At 40.1% G+C, this 24,153-nt stretch overlaps 1 protein-coding gene across 4 annotated transcripts in view; it reads right to left on the bottom strand.

Annotated features, from left to right (window-relative positions):
- Positions 1-19,233, bottom strand: part of FBXO34 (F-box protein 34) — an 84,309-nt gene extending 65,076 nt beyond the window's left edge. For 2 of the 4 annotated variants that reach the window (XM_060096175.1, XM_060096176.1), the window contains exon 1: positions 19,087-19,175. The gene's annotated coding sequence lies outside the window, so the exon portion shown is untranslated. Of the gene's footprint in view, positions 1-19,086 lie in introns of all 4 variants that reach the window. The other 2 variants (XM_060096174.1, XM_060096179.1) reach the window with 2 other exon arrangements.
- Between the last annotated feature and the right edge of the window lie 4,920 nt (positions 19,234-24,153).

Genomic DNA, 24,153 nt, shown 5'->3' on the forward strand with positions numbered 1-24,153 from the left:
TACTCTTCGCTGCGTTGCACAGGCTTCTCATCACAGTGGCTTCTCTTTTTGCGGAGCACAGGCCCCAGGTGCAGGCTTCAGTAGTTGCAGCACACGGTGTCAGTAGCTGTGCCTTAGAGCACAGGCTCAGTAGTTGTGGCGCATGAGCTCAGTAGTTGTGGCATAGGGCTTAGATGTTCTGCAGCATGTGGGATCTTCCTGGACCAGGAATCGAACCAGTGTCCCCTGCACTGGTGGGCGGATTCTTTTTTTTTTAATTAATTTATTTTATTTTATTTTATTTTATTTATTTATTTTTTGTCTGCTCTGGGTCTTCATTGCTGCACGCGGGCTTTTCCCTGGTTGCAGCGAGTGGGGGCTACTCTTCGTTGTGGTGCACCAGGGAAGTTCCCTTTGTAATTCTTGACAGGTGGTAAATGGGAGCTAAATCTTGACTATCACTCCAGAAAGTCAATAGATAATGCTTAAAATGGACAAATCAAGAAATGGAAGTAGGGCTTCCATGGTGGCGCAGCGGTTAAGAATCCGCCTGCCAATGCAGGGAACACAGGTTCGAGCCCTGGGCCAGGAAGATCCCACATGCCGCAGAGCAACTAAGCCCGTGCGCCACAACTGCTGAAGCCCACGTGCCACAACTACTGAAGCCCATGTGCCTAGAGCCCATGCTCCGCAACAAGAGAAGCCACCACAATAAGAAGCCTGCACACCACAATGAAGAGTAACCCCTGCTCACCACAACTAGAGAAAGCCCATGAGCAGCAATGAAGACCCAACGCAGCCAAAATTAATTAATTAATTAATTAATTAATTTTAAAAAAGAAATGGAAGTAAAAGCACATTAATATGGGGGATTATCACTAAAAGAATCAAATAGAGAAACAATTGAAGTAGTTCCCTCAGGAAAGGAACTGGGAGGCATAGGACAAGAGGATTACTGTTCTCACCATAAACTCTTCTGAACCATTATTTTCCCCCCACCATCATGCATTTGAGAAAGAAGCCTTTCTTGGCTCCTTTAAAGGGGAAAAAAAGAAGTGTACAAGAAACAAATCTTTTCGGTACTTTCATCCCACTAAAGTTGAATGGTAGCATCGAGAAAAGTACCTAATGAAGTGTGATGCTCTCATCACAGTTCTGGAAGCCTAAAAGGGAAACTGTCTCACCAATGATCATTGCAAGCCAGAAAACAGTCTTAATGTATCTCCAAAAAAGTATGTCACATCTTGCTTTGGAGAAGTTTTGTTCAATAAAATGATTCTACTAGCTATGTATACAATAGTGTCTTACAACTTCTATGGAAAGCACATTACTGGCTTCAGCATATAAATATGTATCCTTAAGCATAATTTCTTGCAATTATAGATTCTAGGCTACCCTTAAATCACTAGTGTTTTAAAAGTGAATTAAAATTAATTTATGGGAACAAAGAAGAAATATTCTTATGACAAAGGGAATAAAATATGCCATCTTACAAGAAAAAAAAGATAGACAGTTAATTAAGGTTCAAAAAGTAATTCACATTAAAGAATCAGAATTTTCTAATCAAAATTTGAAATTACAAATTATTTTGTATGGTAGGTAGTGGATGACTATTTTCATTTAGTATAATTTTATACAAATTACAGGGAAGTTTTTTCTTAAAAATCCAGAACAGCAAAGCCTACCCACTGTCTATCCCTCTACTCCTCCACTAAATGATCCTTACTATACAGCCACATTATAACTTTTGCCCTCCTGCTGAATCTAATTTTTAGGGAAAATGAAGGAAGAGCATACAAGTTCTGCCCCAGAGATAAGCTAAAATGTTCTTGAGCTAAACTATAAGTCTAAGTAAAATAGGATCTGGTTAGGAGCTAGCTCTGGTTTTATTTAAAATACACTTTATTTAAATCAGCATTGCTTAACTTTAACCTAACATTACTGCTTCAATCACAGTGGTCTCAGTCAACCTACTTAACTCTTGAGAAGCTGGAGCAAATAAAAGATCTCTGTGAAGTTAGAGTTTCACTAAGGTGTTGCTAATTTCTTTTTCACTTCTAGGTGCTCTTCACTAGGAAGGCTTTTTGTGAAGTTCCTCAATAGTCAGACTGCGTGGGTTTGAAATCCAGCTCCAACACACTGCCTAGGCAAGCTGCATAACCTCTAAGACTCAGTTTTCTTTTTTTTTTTTTTGAATTGCTTTTTCTCCTTTTTAATTTTTATTTATTTATTTATTTATTTTGTGGTACGCGAGCCTCTCACTGTTGTGGCCTCTCCCATTGCGGAGCACAGGCTCCGGACGTGCAGTCTCAGCGGCCATGGCTCACGGACCCCTAGCCGCTCCGCAGCATGTGGGATCCTCCCGGACCGGGGCATGAACCCGTGTCCCCTGCATCAGCAGGCAGACTCTCAACCACTGCGCCACCAGGGAAGCCCTCTTTTTTAATTTAATTTTATTTATTTATTTATATAGCAGGTTAAGACTCAGTTTTCTGCAAGAAAAAAGGGACACAAATACTTTCCTCATACAGTTGTTATCAAGATTTTTTTTTAAATACACATAAAATGTTTGGCATAAGACCTAGTCAAAAGAAATAAAGAGGGCTTCCCTGGTGGCGCAGTGGTTGAGAGTCCGCCTGCCGATGCAGGGGACGCGGGTTCGTGCCCCGGTCCGGGAAGATCCTACATGCTGCGGAGCGGCTGGGCCCGTGAGCCATGGCCGCTGAGCCTGCGCGTCCGATGCCTGTGCTCCGCAACGGGAGAGGCCACAACAGTGAGAGGCCCGCGTACGCCAAAAAAAAAAAAAGAAATAAAGAGGGCTTCCCTGGTGGCGCAGTGGTTAAGAATCCACCTGCCAATGCAGGGGACATGGGTTTGATCCCTGGTCCGGGAAGATCCCACATGCTGTGGAGAAACTAAGCCCGTGTGCCACAACTACTGAGCCTGCGCTCTAGAACCTGCAAGCCACAACTACTGAGCCCACATGCCACAACTTCTGAAGCCAGCGCGCCTAGAGCCCGTGCTCTGCAACAAGAGAAGCCACTGCAATGAGAAACCCACGCACCACAACAAAGAGTAGCCCCCGCTCACCGCAACTAGAGAAAGCCCGCATGCAGCAACGAAGACCCAACGCAGCCAAAAATAAATAAATTAATTAAATAAAATTTTTTTAAAAAAAGAAAGAAGGAAGAAAGAAAGGGAATTAGACAGCTATTAATATTGTCACTACTTACTTCATGGAAAGCCACCTCCAGTAGGAAAGAGATGTTCCAACTGCACACAGTGGAACACAGAGACTCTCTTATTAATTAAACCACCACTGAAGGCTATGGAAAGGAACTTCACTAAAAAGACGCTAGAAGCATGAAGCAGATGATGCATTTCAGCAAGCCAAACTCAGTCACTTTTCTACCAAGAGGACAGAGTCCTTAAACTTTGCACAGGTTTGTTTACCTTGGTATCATTATGGAACACAGTGGTAGACAAAAGCAAAACTTTTTAAACAATGGAAGTACTTTTAAATATAATTTTTTTTTTTTTTTTTTTTTTTTTTGCGGTACTCTGGCCTCTCACTGTTGTGGCCTCTCCCGTTGCGGAGCACAGGTTCCGGACGCGCAGGCTCAGCGGCCATGGCTCACGGGCCTAGCCACTCCGCGGGCATGTGGGATCTTCCCGGATTGGGGCACGAAAGCGTGTCCCCTGCATCGGCAGGCAGACTCTCAACCACTGCGCCACCAGGGAAGCCCTAAATATAAATTTTTAATGTTAATTATTTTATAGCTAGCTTTCTTACATTACTTTCTTTTTGACCTTCATTCATTCAACAAATGTTTGTTGAGCATCTATGAGTCTCTTGGAATACAGTAAACAAATGATCAAAGCCCTCAAGGAACTAACATTTTCGTGGTGAGAAAGACAATAAATAATCATAATAAGTAAATTTTATAGTATATGTTTCAAGGAGGTAACTTATGGGGGAAAAACAGACTAGGGTAAGGGAACTTGGAAGTGCAGGAGGAGAGTGGCAGTTGCCATTTTAAACAGGGTGGTCAGTGTAGGCTTCCTTGAGAAGGTGCTACTTAAGAGATTTGGAAGAGGTAAAGAAGTTAGGCATGAAGATTTATCTAGGCACAGGTAACAGCCTAAGGCAAGCACTTGCCTACACCATCACCACGATCTAACAAATAAGCAAAAATGTTGTCTCTTAATAATATCACCTTCTCCCAAGAAAAACCTGTGCTAGCAAAACCAAAAAAAAAAAAATTATATTAATTCATTCAACAAATGTTTAGCTAAGGACACAGAAGAGAACATGATACGCACCACTTTCTATTCTAAACTATAAAGACCTCAGCAAGGGGACTGAGGTTGACTACAAAGTTCTGAAGTGTAAGAAATATGTTTTTTTTTCTGTTATTTAGCTTATTGGGCCTTCACTTCACTGCTTTTCAAAAAAAAAAAAAAAAAAAGGCAGATTTACAGAAATCTGTCCTCCAGATAAGGTGGGATGATACTACCTACACTGAAAGTATCTCAAAGTCTCTATTCTTTAAAGCATACATATTGGCCCCTTAAGTTTCTTCACCTAAAGAGTTGATAATTTCAAAAGTACTAACAATGATATTATATTAACATCTTCTCCCCCTGCCTCCAACAGGCCAAAACATTGCTACTGGGAGTCTAATAATTTTTCTAACACTTTTCCAAGATCCACTTCAATTATAGAAAAAATGTGATCCACCAAGTACAAGGTGCTATATGCCATGCACCATGGTAGCTAAGTAAGAGGTCTCTGCTCTCCAAGACCTTATCATGTGGTATGGAAAAACATATGCATTATATATCTTTTATGCTATTTACTACTTCAAAAGTAAGTATAGCTCATAATACCACTTAGTTGCAAAGGAAAATACTATTTTTCCCTCAAATCCCAACCAAAAGGTTGTATTTACAGAGTTGAAAACACATTTTACAAACGCTTACACTATAAAAAATTACAATCTTAGCAGAATATATTTTATATCATTTATCTGATCCCACTTAGCAACTGGAGAGTAAAAGCTTAGAAAGTTAAGAGACGCACAACAAGAAATATCATATAAAAGGAACCAAGTGGAATATATTTATTGATTACCTTATTTTTCCCCAATTATGTTAATGGATATTTTAAGATTAGTTGAAAACACATTTCTACATATTAAGGCATGTATGCAAGAGAAAACAGAGGACCAAAAGAAAAAAGAGTAGCACACTTTAACCTCATGCCCTAATCTACTTTTTAATTAAGTGCACAAATCCTGAAAAATACTCCTAAGTATTTATGGCTAGAAGCGTTTCTCTTCTAACCTCAACCATCAGTCTCCTGTTAGGACTGGCCTAAATAAAATGGTAACATGCTGTTATATGCTTCACCCAACTTAGCATTACATTAGCTGGCTGTGTAGTCCATGTTTTCAAGGTATCATACATAGAGCAGAAGTACTTTGTCTCTTTCTACTTAAATGGCCTATCAGGCATATTAGAGCTACCCTGTCATCATGTTTTACCAATGAGATTAGCAAATATGAAAACTGTCAGCAAGGATACGAAAAAATAGGTGTACTCTCAAACTGCAAATACTCTTTGACCCAGCAGTTCCACTTCTGGGAATTTATCCGAAAAGACAACCCATGAAGAAAATTATTCGCTACAACATTGTTTCTAATAGGAAAAGATAGCAAGACTCCATTTCTCAACCTCCCTTGCATTCAGATGTGGCCATGAACTAAGTTCTGGCTAACAAAACGTGATTGGAACTGTCCTGAAGTAGCAGCTTCTAGAAACCTCCCTGTAAAAAGGCTGGCATGTAAACCTTTGCCCCTTCTTGCATCCTCCTGCTGCTTAGAATGAGCTGCAGTAGTTGGAGATCCAGCTAGGTCAATGAGGACAAGGGCAACATGCAGCAGAGCAGTAAGAGCATAGAAAGAATCCAGGCAATCACTGCAGGGTGGGGGTGGGGCTGACGGGCAGGGGACAAGGGGAATGAGGATAGACTAAAGGGCTATCTTGACTGCAGTGTTTGCTACATAGGTACATCCAACTGTCAAAACTTATCGAACTATCCACGTGTTTCTGTGAATTTTACTGTAACTATTATGCCTCAAAAAGAAAGAGAAAAGAGCAATGCCATGAGTGCTATGCCAGCCCTAGAACACTTACCTGAACTTTTATAAGAGAAAGAAGTACTTCATTGTTTAACCCACTGTTAGTTTAGCTCTTCTATCACTAATACACTCTTCATATGCCAATATGTAAAGAATGAAAAAATCAAGTGAAAAAGGCAAGATAACGTTATGTAGAATATGCTACCATTTATTTATTTTTATTTTTAAAATAAATTTATTTATTATTTATTTATTTATTATTTTTGGCTGCGTTGGGTCTTTGTTGCTGCGCACAGGCTTTCTCTAGCTGTAGCGAGCAAGGGCTACTCTTCATTGCGGTGTGCGGGCTTCTCATTGCGGTGGCTTCTTGTTGCAGAGCACGGGCTCTAGGCAGGTGGGCTTCAGTAGCCGTGGCTCGCGGGCTCTAGAGAACACACTCAGTAGTTGTGACGCACGGGCTTAGTTGCTCCGCGGCATGTGGGATCTTCCCGGACCAGGGCTCAAGCCCGTGTCCCCTGCACTGGCAGGCAGGTTCTTAACCACTGCACCACCAGGGAAGCCCTATGCTACCATTTATGTTTTTAAAGGTAGGGAAAATAGACTATACACCAGAAGACTATGTAAGAAACTAGTAACAGTGGTTGCCCTAGTGAGGGAAAAGTATGCCCAAGGCACAGAATACAAAAGAAACTATCTCACTTTTTGCACCTTTCACATTTTGAACCATGCGAACACATTACCTATTTAAAAAATAAATGTTCTTTAATCCTAGTAAACAAAATTAAATATTTCGTTAAATTTTTTTGAAATTTTGGTATATGCAGATTTTAATGATTTGAAGACTTGCTTTGACTTTAGTTTCAAGATGATCCCACACTGAACTTAATTACTGAGACCACTAGATACAAAAATGACAAAAGAATAAAAAGTGTTGGAAGGGGTAAAAAGGGAAGGAGAGTGCTGAGAACTCTTCTTTTGAGGAAAACGGCAAGAAAACATTTTAACCAAAAAGAGAAGCACTGGGATCATTCTACTGCTGCAAATATATACTATATATCTTTTAATTTCTCATTATTTGCTTTTAATGAAAAACAAACAAAAGCAGCTAGCTAAATCAAAAAGGCCAACAAGGCTTTTCTCTGATTAGCTGAAGGAATCAAACAAAAGGTTCTTTCTTGTTAGAAGTATAGATTCTGAAGAGTTACAAATAGTAATGTGAAGGTCTCCGTATCAGATTAGAAATTGAAATAAAATGAGGATTTCTGAGAAATTTATCAAATTGACCACAGGTGGTTTTCTGTTCTCAACACTATTTTGTAACGTGTATATATAAACCCTGTTAAGTTTTTATGGTGTAAACAGTATAACAAAAGAGTTACTCGGACTTGCCTGGTGGCGCAGTGGTTAAGAATCCGCCTGCCGATGCAGGAGACACGGGTTCGAGCCCTGGTCCGGGAGGATCCCACATGCCGCAGAGCAACTAAGCCCGTGCGCCACAACTACTTAGCCTGCGCTCTAGAGCCCGCGAGCCACAACTACTGAAGCCCGGGCACCTAGAGCCCGTGCTCCGCAACAAGAGAAGCCACCGCAATGAGAAGCCCACGCACGGCAACGAAGAGTAGCCCCTGCTCGCCGCAACTAGAGAAAGTCTGTGCGCAGCAACAAACACCCAACGCCGCCAAAAATAAATAATAAATAAATTTATTTTTTAAAAAAAGTTACTGAAAATCTACTACTCTTAAATAAACCATTTAATTTTGTCAGTTGCCCAAGCCTTGGCCTATACATTCATGTATTTTTGTGTATGATTAGTATATATATTTTATATACCATTTTTACATACTTATTTATATGTAATGATAATTAAGTTGAATGAAATAAAAAATATTCACTTTATAAATCCATAAAATTTTGTATTTTTATTTTTAAAAGGTAACTCAGTAAGAAAGCCCTATCTCTTGCTCTAATTCCAGAAGATGACTATTCAGATCCTAAGTCAGAGGCCACCAACCATTTACTGATGATCCCAACTACCAACAACCTCATAAGTGACAAATACATACAAATAAACCCAGAAAAAGGAGGCATCATTTACATGCTCTTGCTGATAATAGTAAAAACATTAAATTGTTTCTAACAGGGTTAGACGGTCACAAACAAAATCTCTAACCCTTTAGAAATTCCTAGTAGCTACTATGGAAATTTCTTGGGGCCTCTGGAACACAAGTAGGCATAGACAATATCATTAAGCCCTTCAAAGTAAATCCTTCTGAAGGCAAAGACTGTATTTTCCAATACAGTACTGTGTATTATCCTATAAAGATTTCAGCAACAAAGACTAAATGAACATTCAAATGTAGAAGGCTCAAAGTAGGCATAGAATTAACATTTGGTGAACTGAACACTAAAAGTTTAGAAACAAAGACAATGCACATGGAAATGAAATTAAGCTTTACTTCTCTGAATAAGTTATCTACACTAAAAGCATACAAATGGGGCTTCCCTGGTGGCGCAGTGGTTGAGAGTCAGCCTGCCGATGCAGGGGACGCGGGTTCGTGCCCCGGTCTGGGAAGATCCCACATGCCACGGAGCGGCTGGGCCCGTGAGCCATGGCCGCTGAGCCTGCACGTCCGGAACCTGTGCTCCACAACGGGAGAGGCCACAACAGTGAGAGGCCCGCATACCACAAAAAAAAAAAAAAAAAGCATACAAATGACAAATTTCTTAAAAACTGAGTAATTATACTGAGGTTCATTAATGAAGGCTTGACTTTTTCCAAAGGGGGAAAAAACAGATCTGCTATCTGCCAAGAACATTAAACTGAAATCTTCAAAAGTGGCACTGCTATTACCTTAGTAAACCAGTAACACTAATATCCTTTACAAGTAGAAAGGTGAGAAGTTATGCTCATTGTTTTTGAAAAATTGGAAAGGGAAAAGGGAAAGATTAATTTCCTCCTAACTTCTCCTGAACTATCAATTTGGAGGAAAGAAAAATGGACCAATCAAATTAATTTCATATAATATTCTCAAAGAATATGAAATAAACACCATAAACACAAGGATAGGGGTTACTCAGATTCAATTCTAACAAATTATTACTTGATTCTACAGGAAACAAAGATCAGTAATTGTCAGACTAGTCCTTAAGGGACTTACTCAAAAAGCCAAAATCTTAAGAATTCCATTGGACTATAAACTGTGGTCAAGAGGTAACATGTATCTAAATCAGAGCCATTTAACAAGAGAAGACTCACAGGTGTTTGGTAAAAAAAAATGCCTGGAAACACTGAGAACACATGAAAAGACCTTTAATAAAATGAAACCATAATATTTATGTAACCCAACAAATGAGTTGGCAAGCAAATTTTAATCTCCAAAATTAATCATATCTTTTAAAGAGGCATAGTCCCCTTCTTTCCATGTCCCCTAAAAAGGGAAAATCCATGACATTTTAATAAAGGAACAATTCTTTTTTTTTTTTTTTTTTTTTTTTTGTTACGTGGGCCTCTCACTGTTGTGGCCTCTCCCCTTGCAGAGCACAGGCTCCGCGGCCATGGCTCACAGGGCCTAGCCGCTCCGCGGCATATGGGATCCTCCCGGACCGGGGCACGAACCCGTGTCCCCCGCATCGGCAGGCGGACTCTCAACCACTGCGCCACCAGGGAAGCCCAGGAACAATTCTTTAAAAAGGCTTTACAACTCCTCATTCTCTACTAAAATAGAACAATTAAAATTCAAGCAGAATAGGGAATTCCCTGGCCATCCAGTGATTAGAACTCCGCGTTTCCACTGCAGGGGGCATGGGTTCCATCCCTGGTCGGGGAACTAAGATCCTTCAAGCTGCATGGCACAGCCAAAAAAAAAAAAATTCAAGCAGTATAGACAAGATAGTCAAGGTTGATTCACAAAATAAAACAAGGTAACAACTACAGTAAGAATCAAGTAACTTTTTGGTAATATACACAAAAATATTAGGTAACTGATAACATTTGTAATACAGAGACTAAGCCCCTAGATGAAATAAAGAAGAGAGGAAATAATTCATTTGTTAGATTCAGAAACAAAACAATAACTAACATGGCTAAAGTTCTCACTTAAATTCCAAGGCCATGAAATTTTTAAACATCAGTAGTTTTAAAATGTGTTATACTGTCATTTTTAAGTGCAAAAATATGTTGTACTATATAGTCTTAAAATATATGCAACTAGAATGTAAAACTGTGTTTTAATATACAACCTCCTACTAATACAAACAAAAATGTGGATTTTCCAGAAAAGTTAGTATTTATCTGGACTTTAATAATCAATTCTATTAATGATACGGCAGGGGAACCCACAAGGTGTTAAGATAAACAATAAAAAGACAAAAGAATAAATTCTTAAATTTAAGACTGGTACTTGCCAGCCAAAGAATACATAGATCTGTAAATAGTGCTAAGAGAAAAAGTGACAGAAGTTAACTAATGCACTGAGCATAATGCCTGGAGTATAAAACATGCCACCCTTTTTTTCAATAAATGAATAAATACACAGGCCTTGAAATTCCACAAGTTAAAAATGGTGGTATATAACCATTTTATCAAGCTAACTACATAGCATGTTAAATAAAACATAGGCAAAGAAAATGTCAAATGAAAGACAGGATACCTAAAGCATAAAGCTATAGACCTTCTATGGACTTTTCAGGATCCATTTTCACAGTCCTTGCAGTATCCCAAATAAGCTTGACTATTGTGATGATGGTATAGCTCTTCCAACTAGAATACAGCCTGAACCAGAGAAATCTAACCTCAAGGGCTGAAGTGGTGTGTAGAAAGTACCTAGAACCTCCAGAGAACAATCCTGATGACTGAACTTGAAATCAAATCTCTTGCCCTACTTTGGAAACAAGCTTGCCTCTCCTGGATTCTGGACAATAGACCAAATGTGTCCTTTGAGACTTCCTTACCAAACTCAAATTTCATCTTCAGAGACTCCAGCTTAATCAATAATTCCCTACAGTAGTTCCAAGAGTGATTTCAGAGCTTCAGATAGACTATTTTTATATTATTATTTAAAATACATTATTTTAAAATTTTTTAATTTTCAAGAAGCAAATGAAAACTTTAATACACAAAGTCCTATAACTGAATCTGCTAGAAGGTGTCTAAGTTAAACAGAAAAATGGAAAAAAAATTTTTTTTAATTTAAAGGTACAAATTTAAATAGCCCAGGTATGTCCTTAAAGATAAGGGGGAAAAGCTAAGCCTTCAATTATGTGTCTACAATTTGGGGATATAAGATATAAAATCTTAGAATTTAGTAGAAGAGGGGAGACTAATACACATGAAACAAAGAGTAATAAATAACGGTATACAATGAAGTTTTAAAGTGCTAAGTGGCTAAGTACTCAATTTGGGATATCTATAAACTCAGATGAGGGGGGAAATTATCTTTACTTTCAGTAACCTCCAACTGAAATTTAGCATTTCCTTCTATTGGGAATTCAGTCAGACCACAATAATATTAACAATATCTGCCACTGTCAGTGGTAGAAATCATAGATATTTTCCTATCACACAATCATAAGTTGCAGACACCTCCAAACAGTGACAATGTTAATCATTACTTGGAAATTATTAGACCCACGCTAAATCTTATTATTTAATACAGAAGCACATGTTACTATCTCATAATTTAAAAAAATATTTTGGTAACTGTATTTTAATGTAACTGGTTTTCTTTGTAATCCTATGTAATTTAAAAATACTACTCAGGGGGCTGAGCTTCCCTGGTGGCGCAGTGGTTGAGAGTCCGCCTGCCGATGCAGGGGACGTGGGTTCGTGCCCCAGTCTGGGAAGATCCTACATGCCGCGGAGCGGCTGGGCCCGTGAGCCATGGCCACTGAGCCTGCGCGTCTGGAGCCTGTGCTCCGCAACGGGAGAGGCCACAACAGTGAGAGGCCCGTGTACCGCAAAAAAAAAAAAAAAAAAAAAAAAAATACTACTCAGAAAACGGGTCCTATAGGCTTCAGACTGCCAAAGGTGTCTATGGAGCAAAAAATGTCAAGAGCTCTGCCCTACAGCTTCTATAGAAGCACTCTCCTTCCCCACCTCTGGATTTGATGGCATAAGGATGCAGAGCTTGAGGTGCTGACAAACACTGTAACCACAAAGGGACAACACCATGGAAGCAGAGCTTATTAAATAAAGGAAATAAGAAGATGATGAGATTCTGACCACCTAAGTATAAGTGGATCAAGCTTCATCTTTGGTCTTTTTAGTACTAGAAGCCAGTAAATTTGATTTGGTTTTCTGTTATACTCACTACACTCAACATCTAAATGGTACAGCTGATTGCAATAGTTTCTATCTCAGGAAACCAGAGCAATACCCATTTCTTGGCATAGCAACAGCAAAATTACAAAAGGATTCACTTTACCCATTAGGGAATCTGGGGAAAATGAGTTTAGTTTTTCACAAACTGATTGTGCTGAAGACTCGCTCAATACTCACTCCAATCCACTCTCACATGGACTTCCTATTTTACAGAGGCTGTACAGCTAAAAACTACATTTTCCAGATGCCTTTGAAGCTAAGGTTTCACGTAAGATCTAAGTGTGGCCAAGCAGCCCACTTAAGATATAGAGAGCAGAAAGTAACATGTAATGATGTTCCTGCCCAAGGAAGTTAAAATTTCTGCCACATATGGTGGCCCGTAATGGCAGTAGCTCCTTTATCAGGCAAGTTCTACAGTGTCTCTGTGGTGTTTGTTCTAGAAGTTCAGTCTAATCTGTTCATTCAGCCTACTCAACATTTACCTATCTCTTTCTTAATAAATCCCATTTGCTACAACTACTTAGAGCAAATGCTCTTGCTACAGATTCTTAAAAAATAAATACAAAGTAAACATGGATGTAAAAAAAGCAGCATCTGTGTGATGAATCTGGAGATTGGGATTGACATATATACACTAATATGTATAAAATGGATAACTAATTAAGAACCTGCTGTATAATAAATAAATAAATAAAATTCAAAAATTCCAAAAAAAAAAGCAGTATCCTATTGGCAGTTAGAAACCTAACAAGAGTTAACAGCTTATGGATACAGATATAGGCTTGACCTGGAAAGCATTATAACTGAGAAGCCCTAAGAGCTAAGGGCCAGATTACAAGGAGCACAACAAACAGTCAAGAACAGAGCTTTAGACAGGCTCAAGATATAGAGAACAAACTAGTGGTTACCAATTGGGGGTGGGGGAGTAAGAGGTGTAAACTATTAGGTATAAAATGAGCTACAAGGATATATTGTACAACGTGGGGAATATAGCCAATATTTTATAATAACTATAAATGGACTATAACCTTTAAAAATGGTTACAGGTTACACGGTAACAGGTTACACCTGTTAACGTATAATATTGTACAGCAACTATACTTCAATTAAAAAAAAAAAAGAAGAGAACAGAGCTTTAGATAGTTTGGATCTGGAAGAGAAAGAATGGCCAGCCAAGCTGATAAATCAGAAGAAATAAGAGATAGGCAAAGAACTGAGAGGAGAGAATTCAAAAAATGAACATGTCTTCTGTACAACTAAATACCAAAGATGACAAATGGGCTAAGAATTTAACTAAAAGATCCGTTTTTCACATTACTTCCTTTCTCAAAGATTGTCCTGAGTAAAAAATAATGCTCAAACTCCCTCCTCCATAATTGGGTCCCTTGTCTGCTACTGCAGCTTCATAACTTTGTCTTTTGTTTTTTTAATACCATACTTTTAATCAGTCTTTTTAAATTAAATAAATAAATAAAACCTCTTCTCCAGATCCCAAAATAAAAGTCCAATCCAAGGCCCACACCTAGAAAGCTTTGTCTGGCAGTCCCAGTTGCCTCCTCTGAATTCATGTAACATTTATTTATCAGACACCTAATTAAAATCCAAACTAAATTATAAGCTTAAAGAGAGCAGGGGCTATGTTCTTCATTTCTTTATATTCTGAACACCCAGCATAATGCCACTCAAATGTACTGCTAACAGCTAGGCCCTTTCAACAGGTAGTTTCAGAAGGGTGGAAGTAAGATTGCAGGAGATTAAAAATTTAATTAAATTGACTTGGAAGGTGAACAAAGAAACCTTCCGTAGAAATGGTAATGTTCTATATCTTGACAGGGTTATCGGTTAAATAGATGTATGAACTTGTCCAAACTAAGGGACAAGTTAAACTATTTGTTTACTTATTTAATAAGTAAACAAATAGTTCATGATAGGCATGCAAAAGTATTTACTGGTAAAGTATACTTACTTTGAAATACAACCAAAATATAAAATGGATTGATAAATACATAGAGAGAGGGTAGAATGGATGGATAAATAGATAAGCAAATACAGCAAAATAAGAATTACAGAATCTACATTGTGGATATTTAGATATTCATATTCAATGTATAAACACTTCTTGCAAATCTTCTCTGATTGAAATTTTCATGATAAAATGTTAGGGGAAAAAAGCAGAGTGGAAATAATGTGAGGCTCACATTATTTCAGAAGTTTGTCAATTAAAGGATTGACCTTAGAGAAGAAAATGAAGGTATATATACATGCCTCTGAGAGAGGGATGTCTGGATTGTTCCTCTTCTACCTCAAGTCTTAGACTGCCTATACAGACTAGTTCTGGCCTTGAGCGCTTGCTCTTGCCTGAAAAAAAAATGCTCATTCACTAAGCTCCCTTCATTCTAGCACAATCCAAACCTGTGGAGCCTGACCCCTTTGTCTGTCTTGGGCTATGATAATCTGTTCCCTATTCTTTTTACCTGAGCTTCTAATACCTACTTAACTGACCTTTAGACAAAACCTCTGGCCAATCTGCATAACATAAATGGTTCATCCTCTTGGTCCAATTCTTGCCCTTCAGACCCATGGCCCCCATGGCAATGGAATGTTAAAACAAAGGTCACACAGTCCCTGGCTGAGGACCTGGCAGAGGTACTCAAAACATGTTTGTTAGATGAATAAAACCCATGCCTGATAATAATATAATACACACATAAATAGAGCTTAGTTTCACATTTAAATCTACATTGTGCTGAGGGTTGAAAATGTGTGTGCTAAGTTTCTGGAGTTGAATATTTAAAAAGGGAAGATCTGGAGCCTCTTCTGTGAAGAGCAAACCAGAAGACAGAGCTGGAAATGGAAGGTTGACAAACTCTTTCAACTGACATTAAGAAACACCTACATTTAAATTATTAATGCTTTTCCCAGATAATACAGTACATTCATCAGCTTCAAAGTGCCATAAACATGAACTACAGGGGGAAAGATAAATTATGCAACAGTAAGAATTGATAGGAATTCAATTTCCAATGACCTAAATGCACTTGGGAGTTAATTTGCTTTTTGTTACTGTAGCTTCCAAAGGACTGCAGATTATGCACTTGCTGAATTTTGCCTTTCTCACACATGACCTAACAAGGAAGGCATTCATTCTACCATAGTAGCTTCTCTCAAGTATCTGGTTCTAAACAGCTGCAAATTTTGGAAGATAACACTGAATGATGTTTCTAACCATTAGTACGTTCTCTCCCCAACAAATATGAAAACAAGATTAAGGTTTACTAGAGTATCAAAACTGTGCAAATTAAACTGGCTGAGCATAAAGTTATTAGAAAATAAAGTAGAGGACACGGGTTTGTGCCACGGTCCGGGAGGATCCCACATGCCGCGGAGCAGCTGGGCGCGTGAGCCATGGCCGCTGAGCCTGCGCATCCGGAGCCTGCGCTCCGCGACGGGAGAGGCCACAACAGTGAGAGGCCCACGTACCGCAAACAAAAAAAAAAAAAAAAAAAGAAAGTAGACAATTTGTACAAGAATTTAAATTCTAGATGTTAATAGAATTGATCCAATAAACATATCCTAAAGAATTTCTAAAATACAACACTTTCATTGTTCACATTTGCCTTTATCTGTCAGAAAGATGCTATATCACTAATGACTGGCTGATATAGTCCCTTAAATGCTATAACTGGATAAAATGACAAAATATTTCAAAATAATACAGATCTCAAATAAATTTCCATTTATAAGAAGTAGAAGCTGCTTCCTAGACCCAAAACTGCTAGGCCTGGGTGAAAAATAACCTGCCAAAAGTAGAAACAAACTGTAAAAATGTTTCAGAGTGTTATGTGTTATGGCTGGTGAAACGGTTATACAACTATACAAAGAAGCTGAGTTTTTTACACCTGCCATTGTTCCCAGGTCATATCAGAATACATGAAGACATTTATTCTCCACCTATCAACTCATTTTTTTTAATAAATTTATTTATTTTATTTATTTATTTTTTGGCTGTGTTGCGTCTTCGTTGCTGCACACGGGCTTTCTCTAGTTGCGGCAAGCGGGAGCTACTCTTCGTTGCAGTGCAAGGGCTTCTCACTGTGGTGGCTTCTGTCTTCTCTCATTGTGGAGCACGGGTTCTAGGCACGCGGGCTTCAGTAGTTGTGGCACACGGGCTCAGCAGTTGTGGTGCACAGGCTTAGTGGCTCCAGGGCATATGGGATCTTCCTGGACCAGAGATCAAACCCATGTCCCCTGCATTGGCAGGTGGATTCTCAACCACTGCGCCACTAGGGAAGCCCCTATCAACTCATTTTTCATTAAAAAAAATCATAACTGCTAAACACCACAGAGGAGGAAAAAATGTACTGCCAAGGAGAAGCTATTTTATTATCAGCATTTATATGTCTTTCAGCTCGCATGTAGTTTGACTTTCACCATATACCCTAGTACATTTAATTTACACAGATCCACGTAGCCTTCCCCAGAAAGGCTCCCTGGAAAAGACACTGCAAGTGTTCTTTCTGTACCTCCTTCAACTTCATTACATAATATCTTGTCATGATCCTTTGATTTTAAAGAGTAGGTTGATTAACACCCTCAAAATCAGCAATTTCATGTTAATTTGGTACTTATGTCTTGAAGATCCAAAAACCCAAATTTTGTCTTTAGAGCCTTAACACTGTCACCACACGATTCCTAATTTCTTAAAATAAATATATATATAAAATAATTTTCAAGTACTGCACAAAATGCTATAGAATTTCCAAAGTACAGTGAGCATTAAAATGAGATTTACAGGAACACCTTGTTTTGTAAACTTCCAGTCAAATCTAATGGTAATTAACAAGGGTAAATTTTTGCTTTCATTTTCTGCAAAAATGCACTAACAGAGCATGACTTCCACCAGCATGTTGATGCAGAATCTAGACAGACAATACCTTATCAATCACCTTTAAAGAGCAAATGAGAGAAGGAAGTATTAACAACAAAAAAACCCTAACATTACAAGTCAAGGTCAGTGGGGACGGGCTGAGGACTCCTATCCAAGCTTCCTGCTGAAGACACTAAATTGTAATTATGCTTCAATTTTAAGCCATCTACCTCTCAAACTAGATCCTATTTAAATTTTACAGAGAGGAAAAATGATGAGCAAAAGTACTGATATGCTGCAATACCTGAAGAGAGTCATTAATGGTAGGTGACTAGCTTCTCTTCTGGCCTGATCTCTTTCGGAAGAAAAGCAATATTCATAGGCAGGGCACTTTTTTAAATTCTGTAGTTTCATATTTGAAAGGATTACAGACGAAATATTAGTTACTTGTCCAGCCAAGCAGTCCTGGTATATGTTATTATACTGTTACAGCCCAGTCTTACTAAGAAAACAAGGAAAATCCTTGTTGTTGAGCTATAAGCATAGGAAACCCTCAATTATCCACGGACAGGGACAACCTGGATAAATTAAATCCCCAGGTAATTATTATTTAAGAAGAATGTTGGATTAATTCAGAACTCCTCCTCCCCTCTTTACAAAAGAAAAACTTGACTTAAAATCCCCTCTCTCTCTTCCAGACCACTAACAAAAAAAGCAAATAGGCAGATAAATGATTTTTAAATTGTCTAGCAAAAAAGAGTAAGGCAAATAATTATCAGCACTCGAATTGGTTCTGTTTTTTCCAGCAATTCCGATCACAAGCCATCAAACTATGAGTTTAGCTTTCTCAAATGCATTTACATTAAACACCCACCCATCCCCCCCCAAAAAAAAACCCCTCCTGATTGAGATTTTCCTAAATCAAATGGGTCTTATTGAACTGTACTAACAATGTTCGAAATGGAAGTTAAAGAACTTAACAACTATTACATTAAAATTGTAAAATGCTGATATCGAACAACTTTCAATTCAAAATCTCTGCGATGCTAGACGTTGACAGAAGCTTTAACTTCCTTTTTCTCCCCTCCGGGTCCTCCTGGCCCTTCCGCGTGTCAAGCTACCCGCCGGGGTCTGCAGTGACATCACAGCCCATCTCTTGGAAACCCCTGACGTCACAGACACGCTGAACCACAGCACTATGACTTCATCGGGACTGGGGCGGAACCGCAGTCGACTTGCGCCAGCCCGGAGGCTAGAGAAGCTTCCGAGCCTCGGTCCTGCCAGGTCCCCGAGGAAGGTTAAGGACAGGCGCCAGCTCACCTGCGCTGGTACGGGGAAGGACGGAGCGGTCGAGCCCCGGCGGGCACGACAGGGCGAGGCTACCCCCACCCAGGGCCCGATTTCCTCACCGGCCGCCGGTCCCGGGGGTGGGAGAGCCGACCTGGAGCCTCCCCACGGCCTATCCCGGATCTCCTCCGCTTCAGCCCTGGCCCGGGACCCCACTCCCGCCCGCCGGCCTGCCCGACCCTCCGTGCCCCGCGGGGGCGCTCAGCGCCCGGCCCGTGTGCGGGCAGAGGACGCCCCCGACGAGGTGCGGGCCGCCAGGTCCCTGCCCCAGACCGAGCCCCGGACCGGCGGGAGGCGCCCCCGCCCCCACCCGCCCGGCGCCCCGAGAGCGCAGGCGGCCGGCGGGAGGGGGCGGGGAGCGGCCACGGTGGCCGCCGCCAGACCCCGACCGCGCCGCTCTCGCGCCACGCCCCACCCCGGCCCAGACCCACCTGCGCTCCTGCCCCGGCCGGGGCCTGGCCCGGGGCTGCACACCGCGATACAGCGGCGGCGGCAGTTGGCCTGGCTCGCTCCCCACCGCTGAGGCGGACCGAGCGCCCAGCGCGGCGCGGCGGAGCCCAACGCTCGCCCCGAAACCCATTTGTTTGGCTAAAACGGCGTGACGTCACGCGCCGGCCCAATCGACGGCTGGCCAGGGGAGGGGCCGCGGAGCCAGGGAGTCGCAGCGCCCCTGCCGGGATTCTGCGGCACTTCGGACGCTGGGGGTGCGAAGAGTGGGGGACTTAAAAAAGGGAGAACCGGGTGAGGCATCTTCGGGCCCCCAAGTGGTGAAGAGTGAAAGCTCGAGTAAGACCTCCAGAGAAAGGAATCAACCCCTCAGGCTAGCCAGAATGGTAGTAACGCCAGTGTTCAACAGCCAATAGACATGACAAGTCTACTAATAATACTCATGGGTGGATGTGGAGCTATAAAAGGTGTTAGATTACTGTTAGATAACTTAGTAGACTTGGGTTCAAATTTTGCTTCTGCTACTGTCTGGGAAGGCTGGGCTTCAGAGTTCTCATTTGTAAAATGAAGGGTTGAAAGAGTCCTTTATGTTATTCTTTTCTATGCAAATCATGGCAGGAATATCTACCAGCAAGCTGATAAACTTTGAGGTTGACAGTCTCAAAATGTGATCTTTAGAAGTTTAAGAGATTGTAAATGATTACTATAAGAAGTTTTTAGTATTTTACTTAATACTTTCAAATCAGAGTGCCAGTGAGGACCCTTTTACACTTAGCCTTTAAAATGCTAATTGCTTTCACTGTAAAAATAATTTTAACTACATCATAAAACATGAGGACAATAAAGAAAAAAAAATCCTTCACTCTAATACAGTCACTCAGCATTCAGCTTATTTGCTTTTAGACCTTTTGTCTCATGCATATTTATTTTACAGTGTTGTGATCATAGTGTACACAAAATTTTGGATCCTGGTGGGTTTTGGGTTTTTATGGTTTGGGGGGGGGGTTCTTCCATAACTATTTCTTCTATTTCTACATAAACTTCATAAACACTTTAACAGCTGCATAAAATTATATTAGGCGGACATACAAATTTTACCAAATTCTTTATTCTTGGACTTACTTATTTCCTTCCCATTATGCCGTTATAAAGAAACCATAGGACATTCTCATGAATGTAAATTTTTAAAGATAAATACCCAGAAATGAAATTTCTAGTTGAAAGAGTATCACCACTTTTATAGTTACTAATACAAACTGCCAAAATGCATTTTAAAAGGTTGTACCAAGTTTCATTTAAATCTGCAGCTTTGATTTTAGCCAGCCCTTTTAAAAAGTAGTTTTGTCCAGTTATAAAACTACTCTTTTTTTTTTAATTTACTTATTTATTTATTTTTTGGCTGCATTGGGCCTTTATTGCTGTGTGCAGGCCTTCTCTAGATGCGGTGAGTGGGGGCTACTCTTCGTTGCGTGCGCAGGCTTCTCAATGCGGTGGCTTCTCTTGTTGTAGAGCACTGGCTCTAGGTGCGCAGGCTTCAGTAGTTGTGGCTCACGTGCTGTAGAGCACAGGCTCAGTAGTTGTGGCGCATGGGCTTAGTTGCTCCGTGGCATATGGGATCTTCCCGGACCAGGGCTCAAACCCGTGTCCCCTGCATTGGCAGGCGGATTCATAACCACTGCGCCACCAGGGAAGCCCTATAACTACTCTTAAAATATATATTATAAAACCTTAAATATCAAAAAATTAAATAAATATTTCCTATGATCGCACCACCAAGAAATAACCACATAACACCACCATCTAGACTTTTATCTGTATAGATAATTTTAATCAAAGTTGGAGGGGGTCATATTGTACATACTGGAATTAAGCCATATGTCTATTTAATATCTGATCAATATTAGCTCAATGTATCATGATCACTTGAACCTTCTTTATGTCAATATTTGACTCAAAGTTCAATCTATCCTCTCAGGTTCATCTCAAACACTGTCCTCAAAACCTCTTGATTATTTCAATGAATCAATAATTGATTCCTCTTCCCTTATGGCCCTTATTTTACTCCATGCACATCTTGCATATGTGTATTTAATACACCCTACTAGATTCTAAACTGCTGGAGAATAAGGATTATACCCTAGTATCCACCAAAGGATCTTGCAGTTGATATTGCTTAAACATTTAACAATTAAATCCATGTTAATCATCTGCACTTTTCTCATGACAATAGATGAATATGATCTCCATTTTCAGTGTTTTCTGAAGTTGGTTAATAGCCACCATTTATTGCATTTACAACGTATAATCCAGACTCTATGTTAACTGTTTTGTATCCATTATCTCATTTAATCAGAAAACACCTCTATGAGATAAGTACAGTTGGTCCTTCATATCCATACCATTTTATATAAGGTACTTGAACATCCGCAGATTTTGATATCCACCAGGGGTTCTAGGACCAATCACCCTCAGAATCCGTGGGACAACTATATAATGTTTCAATATTCAGTGTTCATCAAAGTGTGTTTTAGAAATGATACTGTTTCTCAACTGAAGTGGGGATATTCTGTACATTAACCAATGCAGAATAAAAAATGTACTGTGCCTTGCCTCTTGTTTCAAATGTATAACCTTAAAGCTAAGTATACCTACTGAGAGCTTATGCATATTCTGCAGTTTAAGCAAAATATAATATTAAATTTTCCATATAAAATTCCACACAGTACGAATGTATGGAATATATATATGTGTATGGAATATAAAATATGTATATATGTATGGAATATAAATTTTTCATACAGATGAGGAAACCCAGGCTTGAAGAGTTAAACCATTTGACCAAGATTAAACAGGTATTAGAGCCAAAGTTAGCAAAGACCCCAGAATTCTTACCATATCACTCACTGTATTGTTACTGGGAATTTCAGAGGGGTGAAAGACACTGAAACTACAAAACACAACACAAATATCATCAAAATGAAATGACAATGGTTTCCATGTGGCCAGCACATCTTCATTGTAAGAGTTCCATTAGAGTTGGTGTGGTTTACGGGGCTTCCCTGGTGGCACAGTGGTTAAGAATCTGCTTGCCGATGCAGGGGACATGGGTTAGAGCCCTGGTCTGGGACGATCCCACATGCCCCAGAGCAAATATGCACATGCTCCACAACTACTGGATCTGTGCTCTAGAGCCCACAAGCCACAACTACTGAGCCCTCATGCTGCAACTACTGAAGCCTGTGCGCCTAGAGCCCATGCTCTGCAACAAGAGAAGCCACCGCAATGAGAAGCCCACACGCCACAGCTAGAGAAAACCCGTGTGCAGCAACGTAGACCCAATGCAGCCAAAAATAAATTAAAAATAAATTTTTTAAAAAAAGAGTCTGTGTGGTCTAATGCAGTGTTTCTCAAACTGTCTCTGGTTAAGGACCAGTTGTGGGATTTTTAAAAAATATTTAATACATTGAGAACTGATTATTTTGTAAAATATAGTAAAACTGAAACTACTAGAAATATGAAATTGTTTGAAAAAAAATAAAAGCTCAAATTCTTGATTATTAAACTCAGCACACAGAAAGTTAGTCAAATTGCTAGTAAGGTTTCTGAAAGTCTTCCTCTCATTTCTGCTCTTATCACAGACTTGCTCTAAAGCTGGCCAGTGGGCCACACTTCGAATAGCACTGGTCTAGGAGAAGGATCAGACTAGGAGGCAGTGAAACCACTTGAGGCAAGTCCTTCCTTTGATTCTATTTCTCCATTTGTACAATGGGAATAATCCTTGAAACAAGCCAGTAAAGCCAGTGCAGTGCCTCAGGCCTGAGAGGGAGCTCTTGGGTGGGGTTGGGCATCAGTGTGGTATGGTGAGGTCATGGGACTGATAAGGTGCTGACAGAAGAACAGATTAAGGTGGCCTGAGATGGCACAGCCACAGAGAAGTTCTAAATATACATAGTATATAACTTTGGTTATTTCATCAATGATTGGAACTTAGTCATCTCAAACCAGCAAACATCACATTAAATTAAAACCCAGTGCAATGGGTTTCTTTGTATAGACTGGGACTCTCAGCTCAGAAAAAAACTAAGAACCTACCACTTGCTCCTCAATAGCTCACTCCTACCTCCAAAGGAAAAACACCATCTCATCTTCCTCACCACCCCCAAACTCTTCATCCTGAACCCAACCTACTCCCTCCACTGCAGGACAGAGGAAACCAAGAGGCAGGCTCCACAGGACTTTGCCTCTAGGTCTCTTTACTACAGAACTACAACCCTGGGTGTGATCGTGCCTTTCCCTACCTACTCACTGTATTACCATGAAGCTCAAATAAATGAGAAAAGTGAACGTGCTTTCCAAAATTTAAAGTTTACAAAGGCACGCACTTAACTTCACCTGGAATGAAGTCGTTGGAGCATGTATGAAGCGCTGAGCTTATGCCCAGCCTGGGCATGGATGAAACGTGGTGGTGGTGAACGGAGACGGTAGAGGCCACGCAGCCACAAGAAAGAGCTTCCTTCACAGTAAATAAAAGAGCAACTAAAGAGAAACAGAAGAACCAGGGCAGCAAACTGCCAAGAGAGAAGAGTATATCTCGTCACTGAGACGTGGATTGTGAGGGGTAGAAAGCTGAATAAGTATTGAAACCAGAAAAATACCAGAAAATCATAGTTCTTATCTTCCTTTTTGGATCTTGTGCCCCTGTAAAAATCTGATAAAAGTTAACAACCAGGAGTCTTCTCAGGAGAAAACAAAAACAAAAACGGATATAGGCACAAATCATTTTGAGAATAATTTTAATTCATTCAAAATCAAAATCCCTTAGGGGACTTCCCTGGTGGCACAGTGGTTAAGAATCTGCCTGCCAATGTAGGGGACATGGGTTCAAGCCCTGGTCCGGGAAGATCCCACATGCCGCGGAGAAACTGAGCCCTGCGCCACAACTACTGAAGCCCTTGCCTAGAGCCTGGGCTCCGTGACAAGAGAAGTCACTGCAGTGAGATGCCTAAGAACCACAATGAAGAGTAGTCCCCACTCACCACAACTAGAGAGAA

This window comes from Mesoplodon densirostris, chromosome 4 (assembly GCF_025265405.1).
Source record: "Mesoplodon densirostris isolate mMesDen1 chromosome 4, mMesDen1 primary haplotype, whole genome shotgun sequence".
NCBI lineage: Eukaryota > Metazoa > Chordata > Mammalia > Artiodactyla > Ziphiidae > Mesoplodon > Mesoplodon densirostris.